At 43.8% G+C, this 17085-nt stretch overlaps 1 long non-coding RNA gene across 9 annotated transcripts; it reads left to right on the forward strand.

Moving 5' to 3' along the window:
* Window positions 1-6535: 6535 nt before the first annotated feature.
* On the forward strand, window positions 6536-15946 carry LOC130371954 (uncharacterized). Of its 9 annotated transcripts, none has more exons than XR_008893266.1 (15): window positions 6536-7213; window positions 7397-10991; window positions 11170-11301; window positions 11595-11685; window positions 11838-11923; window positions 12012-12090; window positions 12733-12820; window positions 13038-13239; window positions 13484-13562; window positions 13879-13966; window positions 14184-14385; window positions 14630-14708; window positions 14770-14879; window positions 15106-15193; window positions 15412-15946. It is a non-coding gene; the product is annotated as an uncharacterized LOC130371954 (long non-coding RNA). The 9 variants fall into 9 exon arrangements; XR_008893262.1 differs by having other exon boundaries at window positions 6537-7213; window positions 12710-12820; window positions 14803-14879; XR_008893265.1 differs by having other exon boundaries at window positions 6537-7213; window positions 13856-13966; window positions 14803-14879.
* Window positions 15947-17085: the final 1139 nt, after the last annotated feature.

A 17085-nucleotide genomic window follows, 5' to 3' on the forward strand; every position in this document is an offset into this window, starting at 1 on the left:
CAGCGTGTTTTTGGACAATGCATCTGGAGCAGCAAAGGTGAATGTTTACCTGCAAGCCCCTAGACAGACAAACACTCACTTCATCGTAGTGGCCTGGCCAGGGTCACATTGGTCATGGTAGTTTACTCCTATGGTCCTCCTTTGGTATTATAAATCTACGATCATGCCAGCCGGATCCTTTAATTGCTCATGTGACCGGCTGTAACGTGAAACGTTAGCATCAGCATTAGCATTAGCACTTTTCCTCCAAGATGCCTGGATCCCTACATTGTTTTATACCCTGTCGTAAGCTCCTTTAAATGTTTATTTACATTGTGTATTATTTGTTATCATGATCAAAGTGTTTAAAAATAACTAAATGCCATTATTTTGCACATTGCTAAATATTTGTTGCTGATGATTTCAGAACTGCAAGCTGGGCTTTGCCCCAACAATTAGCATAACTGTCAAATCCACTCATTAACCATTAACATGGGATTATAGAGTAGGTCTATGTTTTGGTCTTTTCTATTTTCTCCCTGATTTTAGCCCCTTTCTTTCAACACTGATTTACCAAGTTATTTTCACAGAATCTGGAGAAAAATGCAAAAGAGGCTTTCCGCATCCACGCATAAATCACTTTATTCGACTAAAAATGAACGTCCTTGACTGAATATTGCGGGCCGTGTTCATGAGTTTGTATGTGTATGTGTGTTAAACTATTTGTGCACACAGTGTTGTTGCTTAAGTACCGTGAAGGTCACCGTTTAAGCTTCGAGGAAGACTAATACATTTACTTTTTTTAAAACTAATACCCAGTTTATCTTCAGATATAAAAAAATAAAAGATGAATACAATATACATATTAATCCCTGTTTTAAGATTATCTCTGTTCTGCGATTGCATTGATGAGAGCAATGCAAAAATCTGTGTATCAAATGTTTCCAAAAACAAAACTGCCTGCAAAGCCAATCATTGGGCCTGAATAAAAGCCTATTAATTAGGGAATTCATTAATTTGAATAAATTACACATTGGATCTTCTAGCTTTAATGGAAATTAAATGGATCAGGTTAAATGCATTGAAAACGTTGCATTGTATTTCAGACTCTTTTGCCATAAATATTCAAAGATTCCTGATAACAAGCTGGAATTGCACAGTGTCTAGTTTACGACTGTTTTGCATGGGAATACCGGCTGTTTGTTTTGCTCTTCTATATTGCTTCCTGTGAATAGTCGATGCAATTTGCAAATGTATACACTAATCAAGTCAAGTCAAGTACACTTGGATACCCTTTATTTAGGGCCTCAAAGGACTGGATATAGAATTCACCCTAAGGGTGGGTAAAAACTCATATGCAGCCACTCACATATTCTAACTCACACACACACACACACACACACACACACACACACACACACACACACACACACACACACACACACACACACACACACACACACACACACACACACACACACACACACACACACACACACACACATATAGGGGCTACGAATACATTTGTAAGGCACTTGGTGTAGAGGACCTATATGAAAGGTTACGTTGTGTTTGTAATTGAACATCTTTCTAGGAATTATGGAGAAGCTTAGTGGGTGTTGAAGTTCATGCAGGGTCAGCATCAAAGTCTTCCCGGACAATTTACAGAAACCATGGTTTTTCTTCAAAGGAGGTTGTGTCATAGTCCATGTGAAGCACTGATGCTATTGAACATCAATCAATCATTTATCAAACTGTGTTCGTTATGCTCTTAAAATTGCAACGCTAATTGCTTGAGGAGGAAAATACAACAAGAAATAACACATGTTTGGAATAGAAGCCTAAAAACCATTTAACATGATATTTTGGATAAACTCTAACTTGTATCAACCAAACCTTGTTTTATTGACAAAACATCATTTGTATGTTTCAAGTTGACAACGATGATGTTTTGCAGCGTATAAATCCACTTCCTGCAGAGTTATCACAAAGGAAACCATTTTTATGTTTTTCCCCCAATTTCTCTTAACCCTTCCTGTGACCCTCGGTGTATCCGTCGACCTAATGTATCTGCTCTTTCCGGGGTTTCAACGAATGAAAATGACAAAATCGACCCCCTACGGAGTCGTCGGCTCGGAAAACCATTGTGTGAACGATAGCATCTCAGACAGCCAAAGCGTACAGCCTTGTCCTCTTTGCCTTGAGATCGAACACGCCGTTAGTTTGATAAAAATCAATGCGGAAGTGCTGTCTCTTTCACAGCACTTCTTTTTTTATCAGGGGGGGGGCGCATCCAAACAGCGTCCAGACGGCATCACTCGGATGACCTCCTTGACAGTCACGGGCAGACGAAAAAGATCAAAAGGAAAGTTATTGAATGTGTCGCTCAGAAAACTGAGGGCTGGAGTTGTGCTATTCACTTGCGCACAAAAACCGCCGGCTACCCGGTCCGCCTCGCTGAATGTGTCCTACGCCGCTTATTCAGCGCACCGCGGCGCACATAATTGGAATGGATACAAAAAAACAAACAAGGGAGAAAAGCTACCAAGGCTCTTAAGGCAGCAAGAGCATTTAGCAGCAGCAGTTGTTGTGTGTGAGTTGTACCACGCTAGGTGTGAGCGCTCACTCTCGCGTTCACCGACGCAACTTCCCTTTGGAATACAGACCTTTTTCGCAAAAAGGGTCAAGCTAGCTCGCCAAACCTTGTGAATTGTGTGTAGGCGCTGACAATATGCTAGTCTGGCGCTGGTTATGTGTTTGCTTTTACGACAAATGAACAGCTTCTCATGGTTCCCCTCTGCGAGGTTAGACTATAGGTTCCTTCGTAAGGCCCTGGCTTTATTCAGCCTCCATGGTACTGACATGTCAACCTAGACTTTATAATGGCGGCATCTGCTGTAGCTTGACCTTCAGGCTTCAAAATGTGTACGGACCCTATGCAAACTGCTTATTTATGTTGTTTAATATTTAATTGTTGATTTGGCCGAATGGGGAACGTATCTATGTTCCCCGGGTCCTATGTTCCCCTCTTTGTATGAGACTGGGGAACATAGGACCCTTTTTTTTAAAAGGGTCCTATGTTCCCCGCTTTTCCCAAAAAGGGTCCTATGTTCCCCTATGTATGTGACCGGGGAACATAGAACCCTTTTTTTCAAAAAAAGGGTTCTATGTTCCCCGGTCTGTTACTTTTTCCACCATTACTGCCAAATACCGGCCGAGATACCTACCATTGCATGTGTTTACCTTTTGTGGAAGAGGGAGAGACGTCGGAGAACCTGACGCAGTCTTTTCATACGCCGGTGTTGTGCCAAAAGGTGATCAGCTGCCAGAAAGTGATTTCAGCCGCGGGAGCGCGCACAGCCTGGTAAAGTTAGGCTATATCGCCTCGAAACGTGTGTGCGGCAGCAAAGTCTGATCAGTCATACCAGTCAATAGCACTACAGGACTATTGTCTGCTGTATTAACATATGTATTTTAAGGTGAGAAGACATCGACGTTGTACCGACGTCTGATCAGTCATACTAGTCAATAGCACTGCAGGACTATGGTCCGTGAGTCAATTATCCTTCTTTATGTTTTTAAACCACTGTAATCAAATTTTTCTTGTCTTTTTTATATAATAAAACATGTATTTTCTTACTATGCATTATTTTCCCAGCTTATAGATTTTTCAAGAAGTTTTTTTCGTCTCAAAATTAATTGATAACATTCATGAGTAGGTCCTATCACATTAAATAGATTAGGGTTCAAACTGACACTATAACATTCATGTGGGCTATGTGGGGTAGATAAGAACAAATCCAGTCTCTTTTATCAGCTGTAATACGTTTTAAAGCGAAAATATGTCATCAATTCATTTTGAGAAGAAAAAAACTTCTTCTTGAAAAATCTATTAGCTGGGAAAATAATGCATAGTAAGAAAATACATGTTTTATTGTATAAAAAAGACACACAGAAATCATTTTGATTACAGTGGTTTAAAAATATAAAGAAGGATAATTGACTCACGGACAATAGTCCTGTAGTGCTATTGCCTAGTATGACTGATCAGACGTCAATGTCTTGTCACCTTAAAATACATATCTGTGTTAATCAGTGGCGTCACTATGCTGTTTATATATGCCGTTTATTAAGGTAAAGCATTATGAAAAAGTTTGCATGCACAATAAAGCATACAAATAAATATGGCGCGAGAATTCTCTCTTGAGTAGAGGCAATAAAAATGCGATATGCGTGGAAGGGAGGGCGGAGAAGGGAGGAAGGAGAGGAGAAAAGGATTAGAGGGGAGAAGGAGAAGAGAGAGTATTTAGTGACCAGAACTGTATGGAGTGTATCTATTGTTTGTGTGTGTGTGTGTGTGTGTGTGTGTGTGGGGGGGGGGGGGGGTAGGATACAAACTATCTATATCATTTTAATCTCTAATAAATTAATCTTTGGTGTGTGTCTATTTTGTGTGTTTATCTCTATGGAGTGTGTATCTATGTGGGGTGTATCTATGGTGTGTGTGTTTCTATATGGTGTGTATACCTATGGTGTGTGCGTGTATATATATGGTTTGTATCTATCGTGTGTGTGTGCATATGGTTTGCATCTATATGTTGTGTGTATCAATATTGTGTGTGAATCTATATGTGTATATATCTGTGGTGTGTGCGTGCATATGGTGTGAATCTATATGGTGTATAGTGTGTCTGTGTCTGTAGTGCACTCACACTAGGCCATCTGGCCGTGGCCGTTGGCCGTTTTCACACCTAACCGTGATCAAATGGCCCCATTGTTCTCTGGCCTGCACTCAAAGTAGGCCATCTGGCCGTCGCAACTGTGGCCTGGCCACGGTAGGCTCTTGTACATACGTCATCACGTCGTAAGTACACGTCATCACCAAGCGTCCGCTGCATGGACCATTGCCGTGTTCCAATACCCGTACTGTCCGTACTTACTAGCCAAAATTTGAGTACGCAGTACGTTCCAATTCAGGTCCGGCGAAAAGAATATACTTCAAGGACCCGGATGCCGTACTCAAAACGGGCTAATCGTGAAGTGTGGATCGAAGGACACTCCCGTGCCGTGTTCCAATACCCGTACTTCCATGAGTATACTTAAAGGAAGTACACTCTCTGCACTATCCGTACTCACTTGAGTACGGTCATTTTTCAGATGTGAGAGTTGTTCCAAATCGAGTACTCCGTGGTGCACTTACCGGAAATTACGATCACGCAATAAACATCCCGCTTTGAACGGTGAACTCTTTACGCCTAGCAGCTATAAAAAGCTATAAAAACTATAAAAACTACAAAATGACTTAATGCAGGCTATTTGGAAAATGCGCCGACTTTGGCTCAGCCTGGCCCCGCCTCTTCCGCTACGTAGCTAAGATGGAGCCAAAGTCAGCGCATTTTCCACATAGCCTGCATTAATATAGTCATTTTGTAGTTTTTATAGCTTTTTATAGCTGCTAGGCGTAAACAGTTCATCGTTCAAAGCGGGATGTTTATTGCGGGGGAGGAGCCACGGCGGCAGTCGTGGTCGTAATTTCCGGTTAGTGCACCACGGAGTACTCGATTTGGAACAGCACTCACATCTGAAAAATTAACGTAGTAGACAGTGCGGATAGTATACTTCCTTTAAGTATACTCATGGAAGTACGGGTATTGGAACACGGCACATAATAAAGTCTGCCGCCAGTCAGAGTTCTAACAACAATGGACAACAACACAGAGAACACAGTTCACACTTTGCTGAGTCTGTTGCTTATTTGGATATATGTTTACCGTTTAATGGGAAAGAAGGCTCGTCGCCTTTATGTCCGTGGTCGTCGCATGGACTATACGTCATCCAGCTCAGGTTGCGTAGCCGTGCGTGTGCGCGTGTCGGCTCATTAGCATCTGTACCGTAGCAGCCCGTACCGTAGCAGCACACCTCTCCCAAGTGGCCAAATTGGCCTGGCATGGCCAAACTGGCCACACTCACACTGGCAGATTTGAGCACGGTTAGGTGTGAAAACGGCCAAGGCCAGATGGCCTAGTGTGAGTGCACTGCCGCAGCTCGCCTGCCATGTGGTTTTCTTAATCAGTTCATTTGTTGCGTTTCACTTAAGAGGGAACCGGACAGTACGTTTTTGTCCTCCACTGTTTGGCAGTGTAGCGTCTCCCAAACGCGGTGTGTGTACTGTTTTGAGGTCTGTTGTGACTTATTTGACATCTCTTCCTGTTTCACAAGTTAAAAACTTTTTGAAGTAAAGAGGAGCATCTCATCTGAACCTGATGTGAGTAGAATTGTTTGAAAAAGCACAACTGACGTGACTTGTATGTTGAATATAATTCACTGATAATGTGTGAAGGAAATCGGGGACTGTGGCGGATTAACTCTCATTTGAAATTTAAATAATGATTCTACCTGAAGGTAACATTTTAGAGACTATACATTCAAACTTGTCAAAGTAATAGGTAAATCACTCTTGACTAATGACAGTCAAATAATTAGTATAACAAAATAATTAGTTATACTAAATTAGTATAACTAAGCTGGATTAGTTAATTATCTTTGTGAAAAGCGAGGGTCGCATTTCCCCAGATGCTACCATTTAGCCATTTACCTTTTGCATGCACACCTAGCACCACACTACAAACAACCACGCACCACAGTTTAATACACTCCATTTATTTACAAACATGCTAGATAATTCACACATACATGTGTTTGTCAACTACCCTTCTTCCTGTCCGTCCGGCAAACTGGTCCATGGGGAACGCGTGCCGCATGGGAGCCAGGGCTTTATTTTCTGTTCCGGGACAGTTCATTTGGTTTGCTAATGGCGGGGGTGGTGAGGTACCGTTTGTACTTTGAGTGTCGTTATGGTTGGTGTGATTTATTTATCCAAGACTGTGTTGTGGGTGTGTGTGTGTGTGTATATATTGGTATGCATCGTTTGATGAACATATAGTGTTGGGGCTATTGTTTTGTGGTGTTTGAGTGATCATGTGATATTGATGTGTCACCTATCCCAGTGGTTTCTCCCAATCGGCCCTGATTGGTAGGCCTATTTAATGGGGAGACATGGGTGGGGAAATAGGTCGTGCATTTGACATGTAACAGCTTGCCGAGTGGCTGTATTCTTTTGTGTCATGTTTTTGGGCACTGTAAATAAAACGGCACCATTTTTGCAACTTTCAACTCTCTGAGCTGACTCCTGCTTTTTGACCAACTGACTCCTTGGTTGCGTCCCGTCCCGCATGTGAGTTGGGGGTTCAATACCTCTTTCTCACAATCTTAATCATTAGTTAAAGGTTGGATGATCCCAAAAGCCCTGAATTTGTATTGTCATTAATTTATCTGATTTAATGGAGATGGTAAATGTTGAACAATGGGACAGTGCCCAAGTTTGGGGACCATGAGTAAACTGTTCTTTCCTTCAAAGGTCTATCATGGATTTCTAACTGCAGTTCTGTGAGTATCCCAACTTAACCATGAAGATGAACTGCAAACTGTAAGTCATAAGTTTCTCATTACTCTTGGGCACATTGATGTATTTGGCTTCCTGTTGAGTTAACCAGTTACCTGAAGGTTGATCTCAGTAGTAAGGATGTTTTATTGGTTCATGGGTTACTTAGGTGTTTGGTTTATGTTGGTTTTAATGATTTGTTAAAATGGTTACAGGCTCCAAGTTATTGCTGTAAGCTGGAGTAATGGGTTGGGTTCTGATGTCTTCAGTCTTCTTTCCAGTTACTCTCCTGAGCTCTGCATCTTCATCACATGAGTATTGCTTTACTGATGAGGTTGTGGTCTGAGTGAGCGGAGGTGCATACTGGGATACAGAGCTGTCTGAATTCTACAGGGCTGTACACACGCCCCCTCAGGGGAAACCAAGTGTTTGAGAAACCGTTGTGACGTCAGTTACATGGACTAGAATGTTCTTTTAAGATGGAGACGGGGTTTCAGAAGGAGAAATGCTGAGGGGGGAGATGCGGGGGCTCCTCATCTCAACAGCTAAAACACAACTGCAGTCTGACACGGAGAACCATGGAACACATTCAACAGTCCCCCCAGACATTGTGACTCCTCAGGAACAGTTTCATTTCCAAGAAGGTCTTAATTGGGGCCATTCCAAGATGGACCCTGCTCCTCAAGAGCCACCCCCCTCCACTGGGTGGTCTTCTGAACAGATGACCTCCTTCCTGTCCTCAGGCTGACTAAAGCTGCACCGTTTGCGTCTGTGAAGGCCCCTCATTCAGGAAACCACTGGACTACAAAGACATGACTTCAGAGACGTTGAATCAACCTTGGACACATTTTGGAGACGCCAAGCATAATCCATCACCAATGTGGGACGCCACTGAAAAATGTTGCACATAATTTACTTCTCTGGAGACATTGGTTGTTCTGTTCTGGGTGCCCTGGCAGGAGAGCTGGGGTTGGATGATGGAACGTTACTTGGCATGAGGTTTTTACCTGCATGATTGTTTGGCCTTTTATGGCACAGTGGTGTGTGTTTTGGGTTTGACATGAGATGGATGATTTTTGAGGACCTGGCAGGGGGTTCTACGTGTGTTTGAGCACCTGGCAGGGGGTTCTACGTGTGTTTGGTTCCACCTGGCATGGGGTTCTACGTGCGTGTCCTTGGTTCTGTGTGAGTGTGTCCGGCTTGCTTTGACAGTGATAATGTTCATACGGGGGTCTGTGTGATTGGCTTGGGATATTGGAATGGTCAAATAAATCATACCTGATGGACGGCCACACGTTTACTTAAGGGCCTCCAGTAGACTTGAAGAGCCCTGAGCGACGTTCCGGAGCGATATCCAACACACTGGGCAGGAAGGAGAGTATCCAAATCAAGTGTAAAAGGCTGCAAGCGGCGTGTTCAGATCAGTGACTTCAAACTAGGACTACACCAATCAGGATCAATGGAGGATGGACACCTAAAGGCATTCCACAAGGAGTCTGAAGTTGGAAAGGGACCTAAATGGGTATTCAAGATGACCTTCAGACCTGTAATGAGACGGCTCTTCCTACCTGGCTGGATTGATGGATAGCCCTGTGGATCTTGTCTTGCTCTCAGTTGCACGTCATCTCAGGCTGTACTGTATTTGTTTCGGACAGGACTAGCTGAACGATTGGTTCCCTTAAATCAGAATCAATCTGGGAACTCCAACTAGTGCGCTCTTCGAGCTGAAGTTGTGCTCTTCAGCTGAGGAGGTAAGGAAGCCTTCACTGGGGCAGGTGTAAAGAAGATGTTTTAAAGTGTTCCATGGTACTCTGATGAAGACCGTTGTGTTCCACTGGCTGAGAGGAAGAACCCGCACATCTTCCTCTTGGCCTTTCTCCTCTGAGAATCCTGGCGCCATCTCGAAGGATATTCCAGCTCATGTAACTGATGTCACGACAGAGTCTCAAACACTTGGTTTCTCCTGAGGGGCGTGTCTATAGAACTGAAGACTTCAGACAGCACTGTATCCCAGCATGCATCTCTGCTCACTCAGACCACACCCCCATGAGTAGGATGCAACACTCTAGTGATGGAGATGTAGAGTTTTATAAGTAACGAGGGAGCAGACAAAGGTGATCAGAACACAATGGCATAACAAGTCTGTAAATCTTTAAACCATGAAGATGGTTGGATAGTTCAGGAATTGGGCTTTTTATTATGGGCAGTCCTTTCACTCAGATGCCCACATCTGTTACATGAGTATCATACATACATACTCTAAGCGGCTTAGAGTACCATATTAAGCGCTATATAAATTTCATTTATTATTATTATTATTCTCACTGGACCTGTACATGTGTTGGCTGGCTGGCATGAGTTGCTGTTGGTGATGAGGCGGTCAGGGTGACGTTGCAGGGCTATGGTCGGCTCTGTGAGCTCAACGTTTAGATTTGCTCTGCGTGGTTTGTACCCTGAATAATCGAGATAATTGTAAAATGTAGACAGGGTTTTGTATTGAATGATTTTAGGTTTATAGTTGTTGTGGGTCGTACATGGTAGTTTGGTTCTTCGTACGGTTTTGAGTGATATAACTTGTACACACTGGGTGCATAATATTGTAAAGGTACACTGGATATGAATGACCAACAGCAACAAACGGATCACATCAAGGTAAGTCTGTTGGCTGTGTTTTAATGAAGACCATCGCTGGACTTCAGGATCTTCCTCCGTTCAGCTCAAGGTGAGGCGCTGGTTCTGTTTTTTCTTTGGTTGGTTCCGGCCGGAATGTTCGTATTCCAGTCGGACAGTTTGTGCTTCCCGCCGTGGAAGGTTCTGAGTGCGGTCACTTGATTTAGTCCCAATGGTTAGCATAGAACGTTGTAGTCTTGACAACCATAAGAAACAACCTGGCAGTTAGTTGGACGGGAGTCCCCTGAGGGAATCTGGCGGAACGTTCTGTATTGTATTTGCGTAACCTCGAGCCGTTGCCAACGGAAACTATTTGTCAGTCGTTTCCATTGGGAATTGTTGTCCCTTATCTTAAACTTAAGTTTGATATTAAATACATACTGACACGTACGTCGTACAATATGTTGATAATTTCCGATGGTTGCGCCGTACTTTCAACCACGTTGACGTGACGGGACTCTCGCTGCGTACTAAACAGCGTTCTACTTGCGGGCCCATTTTGGTGAAGGCTGAAAATCACTTCAAGGTGGAAGACAATTTGACATTTCTTCAACGGTACCCAGCACCTGAATATGGCTGAGTTGAGTATATTTGATTTAACATCGATAGGCCTACGGCTTAGTGTTCTTTGTTCAGCTTTTGTACGTTCTAAATATCTGCTGTCATTAATTGCCACAGAAGTTAAACCCTACCCAATGGAATGATGTTAAACGACTTTGGTGCAGAGTTACCAACTGGATAATATCAAAGCTAAAATAATGGCCGTCCTTCCCACATGTTACAGTAGAAGATACTCTAGAACTGTACAAGGTTAAATAGGTAACATGTAGTTTGTCCCAAGGTGTCTGCCTCCTCACCCAGAGCCAGACCGCCACCTCCTGTCAGAAGTCCTCCAGAACAGGTCAGTGCTCTGGTTTGAGTAGTCTTCTCAGGTCAGTTTCGATGCATGACCTGAATCACTTCTCTCTTTTTATTTATTTTTTTCAAGTCTTTTCTAGCCTCGAGTTCTAAAATAATTTAATTAATTGTGTAACTCGGTTTTGGATGAGTCAAATGCTGATATAAACCTTCTGCTGTAGCTGAAAGGTGAGGCTGGGTACCGGAGGCTTGTGGTGCCAGGATGGACCGGAGACTGAGGCTGGAGACCAGGGGCCTGCAGCGCCGGGCCAGAGGGTAACCATCACCAAGCTCATGAAGCACTAAAATCCATGGTAGTTTACGTCTGTTTTTGATCATCTTATGACTTTAAATCTGTGCCTAGCTGTGATTTGAGTTAATTCATACGGGGGTTATGTAAGAGTCATATGAGCCATTATTGTTAGTAGTGCTGCTACGACCGTAGTGGATGAATTGCTCAACGCGACAATCTGCAGACGTTGTCTAATTTAAGTGTTTAAATATGTTAAAATGTGTCTTCCATTTTACAAGTGAACCTCAGATGCAGGGGGTGGGGTGTGTTGCGTCCCCAGGTGATTTACTGCTGAGATCAACTGTTTGTAACCAGACAGGAATCCATGGCTGAAGGAGCTGATGGAGGAGCCGTGCTGATGGAGTCGTGCTGGAGGCCCTGCCTGGTGAAGGACGTCTGTCGTGGGGTAGATGGAGCTTGACTCTGAAGTGATCATCACTCACTGCCACTTCACGTAGAATACTGCTACCACAAACTACTAGCGTTTGTACCATATATACCAGACGACTACATCCGTTTTACCACATGTTGAAGCAAGACTTCCGCTGTTTGTTCCAGACCAGGACTCTGGCTGAGGAGAGCTGTTGGAGGAGCTGAGACGCTGGAGGACGACTAGGAATCGACCAACAAGGATTCCTAAGTTTGTTTTTACTTACATGGTTGACTTAAAGAGCAAAATACAGCTGTTACTTTGACATGCGTTAACCAACTACCGCTGTGTTTTCTTACTAGAACGTGTTTCTGGAGCGGAGGCGAGCTGGTAGGGGAGCCGTGAATCTGGAGGATGACCATCACTCTACCAACAAGGATTGTAAGTTTGTATTAACCAAACAACCAAGTGGAAATAAAGGGCTTAAAAATAAGACAAACTACATGTTTGTTACTAGACGTTGGGGCCAGACTCACGCTGTTTGTTCCAGACCAGGACTCTGGCTGAGGAGAGCTGATGGAGGAGCTGAGACGCTGGAGGACGACTAGGAATCGACCAACAAGGATTCCTAAGTTTGTATTTACTTACATGGTTGACTTAAAGGGCAAAATACAGCTGTTACTTTGACATGCGTTAACCAACTACCGCTGTGTTTTCTTACTAGAACGTGTTTCTGGAGTGGAGGCGAGCTGGTAGGGGAGCCGTGACTCTGGAGGATGACCATCACTCTACCAACAAGGATTGTAAGTTTGTATTAACCAAACAACAAAGTGGAAATAAAGGGCTTAAAAATAAGACAAACTACATGTTTGTTACCAGACGTAACTACAGCTGCTACTTTGTTACGCGCCATAAGAGCCCAACTACTCCTGTGTTTGTGACCTTACATTGGAGCCCAACTACTAGTGTGTTTATTACCTGATATTGGAGGCAAACTACTACTGTGTTTGTTACCTTACATTAGAGACAATTTACTACTGTGTTTGTTACCTTACATTAGAGACAAATTACGTTTGTAACCAGACCAGGAATCTGGAGGACTGATGGAGAAGCCGTACATCTGGAAGGCAAATCCTGAGGACAACCAGGACGCTACCATCAAGGATTCCTCGTAAGTTTGCATTATCTGGACATAGTGGACCAGGTAGGGGGCTGGGGGTTCAACTCTCAAACCAATGGTGCCGGGTTCAAGTCCTCAAAATACAGTGATGTGTCCTTGAGCAAGGCGCACCAAAGCCTGCCTGGTCCTTAATGACGTCTCTTTGGTTCAGATAATGTTGCATCGTTTGAATATCGAACCTAATCATGTCCTTGTTTGATCCGGGCAGACACACCTGAGCTGAACCTCACCTGATCCTGTTTGGTCAGGGGCAGACACACCTGAGCTGAACCCGCCCTGATCCTGACATCCTGCTAGTCCCGTCGCCTCAGTTCATCTGAGCCTCGTCCACCAGAAGACCTGCTGAGCTCAGCGGTCTGAGGCTGATGGATCAATGACCTCCAGTGGGAGTGATCTTCTTGACCCCACATGTAACCGTGTGCTTCCACAAGCCTTTCCCTCACATCTGTCACTAACCTCACTACTTCACTACTGCTTCCTCTCCTTCTTCCTTTTCTGTGGTTCGAACCTATACACGGAAGGCGCGTCTTCCTGCCCTCAGAGGGTTCAGCGTTAGGGTTGAGAGTCAGGGTTTAGAGTCAGGGACAGAGCTGGTCAGGGAGGACTGCTTTTACTTTGACATGCGTTAACCAACTACCGCTGTTTTCTTACTAGAACTTGTTTCTGGAGCGGAGGCGAGCTGGTAGGGGAGCCGTGAATCTGGAGGATGACCATCACTCTACCAACAAGGATTGTAAGTTTGTATTAACCAAACAACAAAGTGGAAATAAAGGGCTTGAAAATAAGACAAACTACATGTTTGTTACCAGACGTTACTACAGCTGCTACTTTGTTACGCGCCATAAGAGCCCAACTACTCCTGTGTTTGTGACCTTACATTGGAGACCAACTACTACTGTGTTTATTACCTGATATTGGAGGCAAACTACTACTGTGTTTGTTACCTTACATTAGAGACAATTTACTACTGTGTTTGTTACCTTACATTAGAGACAATTTACTACTGTGTTTGTTACCTTACATTAGAGACAAATTACGTTTGTAACCAGACCAGGAATCTGGAGGACTGATGGAGAAGCCGTACATCTGGAAGGCAAATCGTGAGGACAACCAGGAAGCTACCATCAAGGATTCCTCGTAAGTTTGCATTATCTGGACATAGTGGACCAGGTAGGGGGCTGGGGGTTCAACTCTCAAACCAATGGTTCCGGGTTCAAGTCCTCAAAATACAGTGATGTGTCCTTGAGCAAGGCGCACCAAAGCCTGCCTGGTCCTTAATGACGTCTCTTTGGTTCAGATAATGTTGCATCTTTTGTATATTGAACCTAATCTTGTCCTTGTTTGATCCGGGCAGACACACCTGAGCTGAACCTCACCTGATCCTGTTTGGTCGGGGGTAGACACACCTGAGCTGAACCCGCCCTGATCCTGACATCCTGCTAGTCCCGTCGCCTCAGTTCATCTGAGCCTCGTCCACCAGAAGACCTGCTGAGCTCAGCGGTCTGAGGCTGATGGATCAATGACCTCCAGTGGGAGTGATCTTCTTGACCCCACATGTAACCGTGTGCTTCCACACGCCTTTCCCTCACATCTGTCACTAACCTCACTACTTCACTACTGCTTCCTCTTCTTCTTCCTTTTCTGTGGTTCGAACCTATACACGGAAGGCGCGTCTTCCTGCCCTCAGAGGGTTCAGCGTTAGGGTTGAGAGTCAGGGTTTAGAGTCAGGGACAGAGCTGGTCAGGGAGGGCTGCTTTTACTTTGACATGCGTTAACCAACTACCGCTGTTTTCTTACTAGAACGTGTTTCTGGAGCGGAGGCGAGCTGGTAGGGGAGCCGTGAATCTGGAGGATGACAATCACTCTACCAACAAGGATTGTAAGTTTGATTTAACCTAACAAGAAAGTGGAAATAAAGTAAACTACATGTTTGTTCCAAGACGTTAGGGCCAGACTCGCGCTGTTTGTTCCAGACCAGGACTCTGGCTGAGGAGCTGATGGAGGAGCCAAGACTCTGGAGGACGACATCACTCTACCAACCAGGATCCTTGTAAGTTTGCACAAAATAAACAGAGTGGACTTGTCGTAACGCAGGATTAGTTTGTCCAGTACAAGTTACGGCATACTACTGTGGTTGGTTACCAGACAAACTACAGCTGCTACTTTGTTACGTGCCATAAGAGCCCAACTACTCCTGTGTTTGTGACCTTACATTAGAGCCCAACTACTACTGTGTTTGTTACATGATATGTGAGACGAATTGCGTTTGTAACCAGACCAGGAATCTGGAGGACTGATGGAGAAGCCGTACATCTGGAAGGCAAATCCTGAGGACAACCAGGACTCTACCATCAAGGATTCCTCGTAAGTTTGCATTATCTGGACATAGTGGACTAGGTAGGGGGCTGGGGGTTCAACTCTCAAATCAATGGTGCCGGGTTCAAGTCCTCTGAATACAGTGATGCGTCTTTGAGCAAGGCGCCCTAAAGCCTGCCCGCTCCTTAATGACTTATCTTTGGTTCAGATAATGTTGCATCTTTTGAATATTGAACCTAATCAATGTCCTTGTTCGGTCCGGGCAGACACACCTGAGCTGAACCTCACCTGATCCTGTTTGGTCGGGGGTAGACACACCTGAGCTGAACCCGCCCTGATCCTGACATCCTGCTAGTCCCGTCTCCTCAGTTCATCTGCGCCTCGTCCTCCAGAAGACCTGCTGAGCTCAGCGGCCTGAGGCTGATGGCTGAATGACCTCCAGTGGGAGTGATCTTCTTGACCCCACATGTAACCGTGTGCTTCCACACGCCTTTCCCTCACATCTGTCACTAACCTCACAACTCTCTACTGCTTCCTCTTCTTCTTCCTTTTCTGTGGTTCGAACCTTTACACTGAAGGCGCGTCTTCCTGCCCTCAGAGGGTTCAGTGTCAGGGTTGAGAGTCAGGGTTTAGAGTCAGGGACGGAGCTGGTCATGGAGGACTGCTTTTACACAAACCTCTTCACTTCCTTTCGGAATGGTGGTGACTTTTTGAAAAGATTCATTTCGGAAATGTTTTCCTCTGCTTTTCTTCGCAAAATTGTATCAAACTTCTGTCAAGTGTTTTTGTTTATATATTAAAATCCCACATTGACTTCTACATGTTTGGTGCGGTTCATTTAATTGTCCTTTTAACTTGGTCAATGTCACGCTAAACTCCTGCAATACATTTAATTAGAGCTGTCAAGCGATTAAAATATTTAATCGCATTAATGTCATAGTTAAATCGCGATTAATCGCAAATTATTTTTCTATGCTAAATATCCCTTGATTTTTTTTGTCCCATAATTCTTCTCATTTTAATTCTCTTATCAACATGGTGAAGTGCATCGGCTTGCCTTGTGCCAATGACTTTTTATTGATAACAACATTGGCATATACTGATCAAAACAGGACGATACAAAAAAAGAGCCTATAGTGCAATTAAACGACTGCTTTGAACAAATGTCATTTGAACATAGCAGTCAGGCTACTGCTTCTTTGTTTTGAGCCCAAAAAAAAAAAAGTGTTTTTTTTTTTAAATAAAAGAATTGCGTTAATCGCGCAAAATTTATTTTAACGCCGTTAAAATTGGTTTGCGTTAACGCCGTTAACGCGTTTAACTGACAGCTCTACATTTAATATACATGATTGTTATTCAGCAATGTTCACATAATCTATTTTGTAAAAATATTAAACCTCCATTACTACAAAATTCAAGCCTATTCATGTATTTAACAATGCACATACTACCCTGCAGGCCATTCTCTGCTACTACAACACGTTCAATCCACCAACCCGTCTCACATCAATGTACTATAGCTACGTTGGTTCAAACGGAAAATGTAGTTTGGTGTGAGACTTGTCTAGCAGAGGGAGCTGTCATACACCTTAATTATACAGGAATGTCTATTACTATTTACATTATAAAATGTTAATTTGCTGGTCTAGTTTGTCTGCAAATAACTCTGCCTCCAGCAACAGGATTGGTCAAAGCATATGAAGTGAAAGAAATAAAAGCCCAGATCTGAGGTCAGCTGCAGTCAGATTTTGGTTCATGAATGTATTGAGTGAACGACGTCTGAGCTAAATATTAACCAACTGGAACTTGGTGTGTTTCCTGGAGGACGGCAGGACGCGTGTTTGCCTGGCCGATTAGGTCCTGAACGCAGACCCTGAACCCAGACACCGTAATCACAGACCATGTGTTTAATTAGCCCTGAATATAATTTTTGGGTTAAA

This window comes from Gadus chalcogrammus, chromosome 18 (genome assembly GCF_026213295.1).
Source record: "Gadus chalcogrammus isolate NIFS_2021 chromosome 18, NIFS_Gcha_1.0, whole genome shotgun sequence".
Lineage (NCBI taxonomy): Eukaryota > Metazoa > Chordata > Actinopteri > Gadiformes > Gadidae > Gadus > Gadus chalcogrammus.